Consider the following 8016-nt stretch of genomic DNA (forward strand, 5'->3'; position numbering starts at 1 on the left):
AAGGGAAAAACATGTAACCAAGAAAAATAAGAAGTCAATAAAAGTCAAATTGATCAGAAGTAAGAAATGAAAAACAAATTTATATAGATCTCAAGAATATTTTGAAAAATATATAGTTTGAAAGGGAATAAAATTGATGTATTACGTAATTCTCACATGAGGGTTTGGATTGAGTCACCATGCTCAATCTCAAACCTAGAAGGGATATTGGAAACTCGAAAAAATGTGATGGTTATACAAGCTCTCATATCCAATTATTTTTAAAAGAAAATTGATATATATATATATATGAAATCATTTATTAAATAATATAAGTGTGAAATATTCCTATAAAATAGGTGTTAACAAAATATTAGTTTTCGACATATGCATTATGTTATGCGAAAAACAAATAAACATAAGTCATATTTTAATGGAGTCATTTGAACACAAACCCGTGACATAGGGATATACTCAAAAGAACTCATTTTTGTACAATTAAGCTAATGTATAGGGTAAACATCATACATGATAGGCATTTCTTTGTAGAGCTTGAAAGGTTTCACAAATATGTATATACTACTAGTAAATTTGAACCGACGTTTTTTTCTCATTTTTGTCTTCACATGTTTCGAAAAAATGAATTTATCTCATCTAATGCACAAATGTGGTCATGCGGGATAATAAGATTCAAATGTTTCACACATGTAACGACATTGTGGAGTATTAACATCACTATGACCACTTCAATAATTGAAAATTTTATAGATGGAAGTTTTAACATACAATTTTTGTAGGAGAGACCGAGGATATCTATAGAGAATTTATGGAGAAATGAATTTGAAAAGGCCTATGAAATATTATTTTTCAAAAACTTATTGGGAAACTTTTCTGTGTGTTCTATTAGTGAATATTACCATGGAAGAAGATAGTAATAGTTCGTTACCCGCATTTACTATAAATGGTCTCAAATGAATGCATAAATTATTTTTCTGTGGTATCTAAGCAGACCTTGAAGCTATACGAGAAGTGAAAAAGGAATTACGAGGGATGTTATTAGTTTTTCCATGAAATAATGTATACTGGAAATACTGTTCATAGGCCTTCGGAGTATAGGTCAACAATGGGTTCTCTCTCCACGAAAGTTCTTCATACAACTTAAGTTATTTAAATAGTTATTCCTAACCGGTTCAGAGGCTTTACTAGTGTGTGAATACTAACATGATCATAAACTAAGAGTCGATGTTAATGTATTTAAACTGCAAATTAAACTAACTAATTTAAGAAATTACCATATTTAAATTTAACAGTTAAACCACTAAATACAATCTTAACTATACAAATATACAAAATCTAATTTACATATATATAAAGAATGCTTTATGATTTATGTTTATATATAATGTTCTATATCCTAAATGCAAAAATAAATAACTAATTCAAACTACAAATGCAATGATAGTTTAGATGCAATTATCTTTTAATAGGATATTTTATAAAATAAAAAGAATTGCAATGATGCAATTATCTTATCTTTTAAACAAATGCAGATAAGTCTGTTTTTTTTTCTCTCATAACATCAAGAATTAATGCATATATCTAATCTATCCTTGGCCAAGGAAAATCAAAAGATTATAATAATTCTTTTGTAAAATGAATCTTTCAACCCTTAAAAAGTCGTTCAACTACTAAGAGATGAAATACTGTACGTAGCATGAGAAATATTACAATCAGAAACGCTAATCCCGTTACTAAATAAATGATGTTTTGATCGTAACCTAAATTCCCACGAGAAATTGCAAGACCAGATTTAGACAACACCGGGATCGTAAGACAACCGGCTATCAAAATAAAAAAAAATCAGAATGGAAAAATGAACAAGATCAATGAATTACAAGGAAATATTTATTTATATTGCTATTATCTCCAAATCACAGTATGAAAATAATAGTATTAAACCTTTAAAATCTCCCAAGGCATAGTAACAAAAGTTCAGAGGATTCATTAGCAAATATTGATAAAATACGTGATTAAGTTTTAATCCGTCAAAATAGTTTGAACCAAAGCAATACTTATGACAAGATATTTATACGGTTCCACAGTCACCAAAGTTTAATCACCACTTGCTAGGGCATTCAAGTGCGTGCCACCCTCCTCCTCCATTGAACTGTTGATTCTGTTCAACAGTTCACCCCTAAAATGAAAATTCGAATCTCATATCAAAATATATTAGGCAGATCGGATTCCCCGTGAATCTCTTTAAAAACTTCCATTGAGCTAATTTCATCCATTAGCAAATCGATGCCTTGCTTGTGGAAGCCAATATCATTCGAATTCCTGTGGGCAATTAACCTTGAGATGAACAACAAAATCCGTTTTGAACTTGATTTTACTCTGCAATCGAGCTAGCCACACTCCTCTTTGCTCCTCTAAAAACAGACAAATATATAACTAGCCTTTGCCTCTAAAGATGTAAAAATACGCCGAAGGAATAAAAGCATGAGTTTGAAGAATTTTATAAAATTCTCATAAATAATAACACTCTTTCTGAGAATTTTATAAATTCTCAAATACAAAGATTGCTGCAGTTTTCAATCGATATAATAACTTTCAAGTTTAAAACAAAAATGTAATTTTAATAATTTATCGTTTTAAATTTTTAAGATGAGTAAATATTTTAATGTTGATATTAATTTGCGATGCATTTTAATAATTTAAAATCGATATTAACTTGCAATAATGCGAGCTAGTTTCTTGTAATAATGCTAGCTAATAATTTAAAATCGATGTTAACTCGCAATAATGCGAGCTAGTTTCTTGTAATAATGCTAGCTAGTTTGACCAGTGTAAGGTATAGAGGTTACATATTAAGTTACATATTAATCACACAACGTATTACTTGAATGATTTAGTTCAAGGTTACATATTATTCACGCAATTTATTACTCCTGAATACCCCTTCGTAATTACGGTATTAGAGTGATCCAATGACTCAGTTGGATGTGCAAAATACATAGGAAAAGTGGTTGATTTCGAATTACAAAACTAATAAAACTCCCGGTGAACCTTTTCATCTTGGCCAGAAAAACAGCAGGACTATTCCTCCTCTCATTATCGAACTAGAACAAACTATCGATGGGAAAAGAATCTCTCCCCAACACTGATTACTAAGGTTCGAGTGGTGGATAAATCCACCTGATGAGCAACAGAAACAGTGTGATAGGGCAATCACACTGCGAGCACAAGAGGGTCAACGTGTACAGTGATAAGCCATATGCTGACTGTTTACCTCCTCTTTACCCACTTGAGGGCACAAGAGAGCCATTGTGTACCATCATGAGCCACATGTGGACTCTGTTTACTTCCCAAGCTTTCATTATCATGTCCGAACCGCTGCAACATATAACCCTTACATTAATTTTGGATGAAACATAAAACAATCATTGTTTGGAAACATGTTAGTTAGGAGGCAGAATTATAAATTTATAAGAAATTTTTATTTATCATTGGACGGCTTTACAAACATGAGTAGAGATGGCCATAAATATTTACTCTGGTAAGAAATATTGAAGGTTTTGTGAGCGTGAATATGCATTCCTTGATTATTGGTGTTAATAATTTGATGATTTTTGGTTTTTTTTTTGGAGTTTTGGAATTTTAAGATATTTGTTTTGAATTTTTTTTTAAAAATTTAATAGGAATTATTAAGATAATGAATTTTGAGCTATATAGATGAAAAATCCAAATGCCCCAATTTTTTTGGAATCTTGAATTTATTTATACGTTAAATACACAATGAAATATAACAATTTAATCTAAAACTTTACTATTTATTGTTAGACCAAACAATGGGCAGCGGAAATAAAAAACATAAACATACACAGCAATTTTATTATTCAAAGGAGATTACAACAATTCTAATTCTTCACACATACTCCCAGCTCACCCTATTTTCTCTACACTCTTTACACACACCCCCAATCCTCTACGGGATTACATTTCTTATAGCTGGAGCATAAAACTGAATCATAAATTCCCTCACAACAAATATAGGATGCATTAACTCCTCAAAAAATAATGGAGCTAATATAGCAACTAATCCTATTGTTGTCACATACATGAGATTTTTTCCAAAAATTAATTAACATAAAAATATCAACATTTATTTCCAAAACAAAACCAAAATATAAAATAGAATAAAACCAAAAAATAATAAAAATAAAAATCTAATCCAAAATTTAACCATATAAATCGAAAACAAAACCAAAATATAAACCAGACTAGCCAACTTGTCAATTAAAACACCCCTTTAATTTCGAAATAGAAAAGGAATATGGATTCTTAAACAAACACTGTGGACATGGTAACAACATTTAGAATGGATAAAAAACACCTTACTTCAATGAAACCTCTTTCAACTCCTAATTAAAAGGGGAATGAAGTAGATTCTAGACCATCACAGCAGGAGCCAGAACAACTAAACATTATCCCAGTTAACTATTATGAATGGTATATCCTACCTACTACCATGTAGTTTCAAAACAAAACCAAAATATAAAACAGTAAAACAAGATGCATATTTAGACCTCCAACATTTCAACGCTACTTAGTAAATAGATAATGTTCACTTGATGAAAGTTCATTTCTGGAACACATATATCTATAAGATTTTTCTGATTTGGTATTTGCATGGTCCTGGACCAAGTATATCCACTAGATTTTTTTGGTCCCCTATTTGCACGATTCTGATGAGAATATCTTCCTGATATTTTCCGCCCAACCCATGAAATCAAATGGAAGTCTAAGTTGCCAAATCAACCATATCTGTTGTTTGTTGAGTAAGATTTTTGGAAAAGGGGATTAGGGGATTATTTTTTCCACTGGACAGGTACTTGGATTCGGAAACTATAAGGGCACCCTGCATAGAAATATCTGTCAGGGAGCGAAAACCGCTTTTTTCAGTTATGGCGACTGCTAATGAGGAGAAGACGACGCAGCAGCAGGAGAAGAGTATGAGGCCTCCTTTGCCCTTCGAAGGACGAGTGGCCGTTGTAATAGGTGCCTCCAGGGGGATTGGCAGGGAAATCGCCCTTAATTTGGTGGAGAAGGGAGCCAAAGTGGTCGTCCATTACTACTCCAATCAACCCGCCGCAGAGGAAGTCGCTTCGATTACCAATAATAAATCCTCTTCTTATGTTATCTATCGATTATACATTTTAATGTGAAATTGGGTAGTATATAGTTTGAAAGATTTGAATTTGGTTTTGGTATATAAATTGTGAAGTACTTGTACCTCAATGTTTACTTCACTTTAGTGTTACAGTCCTGAACATCTTGCAGAATGCCAACAGAAGGCAACGACGAAGACACATAAGTGTGGCCATTTGACATGTGGGAAGATATGTTCCAACCTCTTCATCCTCTTGTCATCTTTTTCGTTGGACAGAGAATCTCATTGATGATTTGATGCGGTAGCCATCTGTAACTCAACTGAAGCAACCTGTGTGCAAATGGAATTTGAGACAGTGAGACATTTCCTACTATTGAGACATGGAGACACTGCCTAGTTAAACCAACTGCCTACTATGGAGACATTGAGACACTCGAATCTTTACAAGAGTTGCACACAGTGAGTGAGATGTGTGAAGGTGAAAAACATACCAGGATTGGCACAGTGGATGAGGCGGTCGGAGTGTGCGGTAAAGATTCGAAATCTCTCCGTTAATGAATGCTCTGATTTAGAAGAGCTATCGAGTATCGAAAAATTGATACCTTTGGAACAGTTGCAGGTAGGTAAGCGTGTGTGTGAAACTTAAGAGGATCAATGGGTTTGAACATGCCTGAAAACTTCAGAAGCTAAGTGTTAATGGCTGGGTTCTCTGCATTAGAGTAACTTCCAAGTATGGAAACATACATTGCTCTCTTTGGAAGACATGTGTGAAGCTAAAGACCATCAAGGATTTGGAGGCTGCCACAAAAAACTTTAGAAGTTAAGTATTATGGATTCTGCAGAACTCAGCTTTTGTCTTGTGATTGGGGTCAAATCTCGGCGTGAACATTTCCGGATTCTGCAAAATTTAGATGGTCTTGACATCCACTCAGGACATGAACATTTCCAATTTTCCCATGCCATTAACAAGTATCTGCAAAACTCAGACGCAAGCTCCAAAATCAGCTGGTCTCAAGGTCAACATTCAGAATCAACATTTCCCATGCTGTCAGTAAGTATGCACAAAACGTAGTTGGTCTCGAGGTTGACTCTCGACATGAACATTTCCCATGTCTTCAGCAAGTATGCGAAGCGACTTCCGCTCAACCTGATCTTTTTACACGTGTCATATTTTAAGTGGACAGGACGATGAAAATGGGTCACATGGATTGGCTAGATAAACCGTTTTTGTAAGCAAACTCCATATGGGAACTGTTGGAAAACATTGATAAATCCAACCACCAGCATTAAAAGCTGAACCTAGCATCTTCTACAGAAGTCTACATCTTCTGGAGAAGTCGGTAGCAAGCCGCGGTAGTCAGCAGATTACTGTAGAATTTATGGCTATCCGTGTGTATAAATTTGAGTGTCTGATATGCATTTGAGCTCGGGTGCGGTGAGCTGCTTGAGTTGGAGCATAGTAGCTGATCGCTGAGCTGTGTCTGCAACATCAAGGACAAGACTGTGCTGCGTTACGTTGTGAGCTGTGAGGAAAGTAGAGACAGAGAGTTGTGGTGTAGTACATAAGCATAGAGTTGAGTTGAAAGTAGAATCTGTTGTTTTTTGTTCCTGTTGACTGTCAGATTGCCCTGTGCAGTGAAGACCTGGAGACTGCCCCCAAGTGTTTTGTTTGTGTGTAGCGCTGTGTGATGTTTGTGTCACTGGAGCTCCAGAGGGGGTCAGGAATGTGAAGGTTAGTGAGGCTATTTGTGCTTGTCTTGAATCACAACATCTGTGGGTGTGTTGTCGCTGTGTTAAAGGAAGAGTGCGTTGAAGTGAGAGCGTGGAGGCTTGGTGTAGACAAGGCCTAGGACATGAGTGGTCTAGTGGTGTTGGAATGTGGGAGCTCTGTGTTCTGTTGTTTGCGCTAATTGGTGAGAGTTGTTTGGCACGGGAAAGTCGCTGCGAGAGGTGCAGCATGGTGCTGTGAGTGTGGAGGAAATATTCCTTGTGTGTTGTGTTGTTTATCTGCTGTGTTTTGAACATAGAGAGTCTGCTGTAAAAGTTGTTGATGTGTAATTGCAGTCTGGAGAAAAGCGCATGAGACAGATTTGTTGTGGAGAGTTTCGGCTGTGGAGAGAAAAACCGATTGTGGAGATTCGGTGGGTTGCTGTTGAGCTGACAATCTGTGGAGCCTGTGTGAGTGAGTCGTGATTTGAATACTTGTGGAGTTATCTCAGTGTGATGGAGTGGTGTGCCGCCCACTGTGAGGCACGTTTTCCTACTGCTAGCGTTGTGCCGAGCGTGAAGGAGCCTGGAGGTTGAGGAAGAAGTGCAAAGGATTGTGTGTCCTTGTTTAGAAAAAAAAAAAACCCTATGTGAAAAATAACTAAGCTGTGTGAGCCTCTCTGATCAAGCAAGGATTCTGGTGTGAAAGTTGTGTTGTGTTAAGTTCTACTCTAAGTGTTGAAGAACGAAAGTGTTAAAGAGCTGAGCAGATTGTTGAGAATGTTATCACTGTCATGAACATTTAATAAGAAGTCAAAAATGAAATGTTTGTTGTAAGCCTAGCTGAGACTTAGATCAGCAGGCATGTCAATTAGGAGTATGTTTACAATGTCTTATATATTGTATAGTTGTCATATGGTTGGATTTAAGGGGGAGTGTTGGAAAACATTGATAAATCCAACCACCAACATTAAAAGTTGAACCTAACATCTTCTACAAAAGTCTGCATCTTCTGGAGAAGTTCGTAGCAAGCCACGGTAGTCGGCAGTTTACTGTAGAATTTACGGCTATCCATGTGCATAAATTTTCATGTTTGTTAATGCAATGATGAAGCTCATTTCACGAGTCTTCTAGTTTCTAAGTGGAACACCTTCGGCGAC

This window comes from Pinus tabuliformis, chromosome X, assembly GCF_031772625.1.
Source record: "Pinus tabuliformis cultivar Carrire ecotype Pingquan chromosome X, CPIR1, whole genome shotgun sequence".
Lineage (NCBI taxonomy): Eukaryota > Viridiplantae > Streptophyta > Pinopsida > Pinales > Pinaceae > Pinus > Pinus tabuliformis.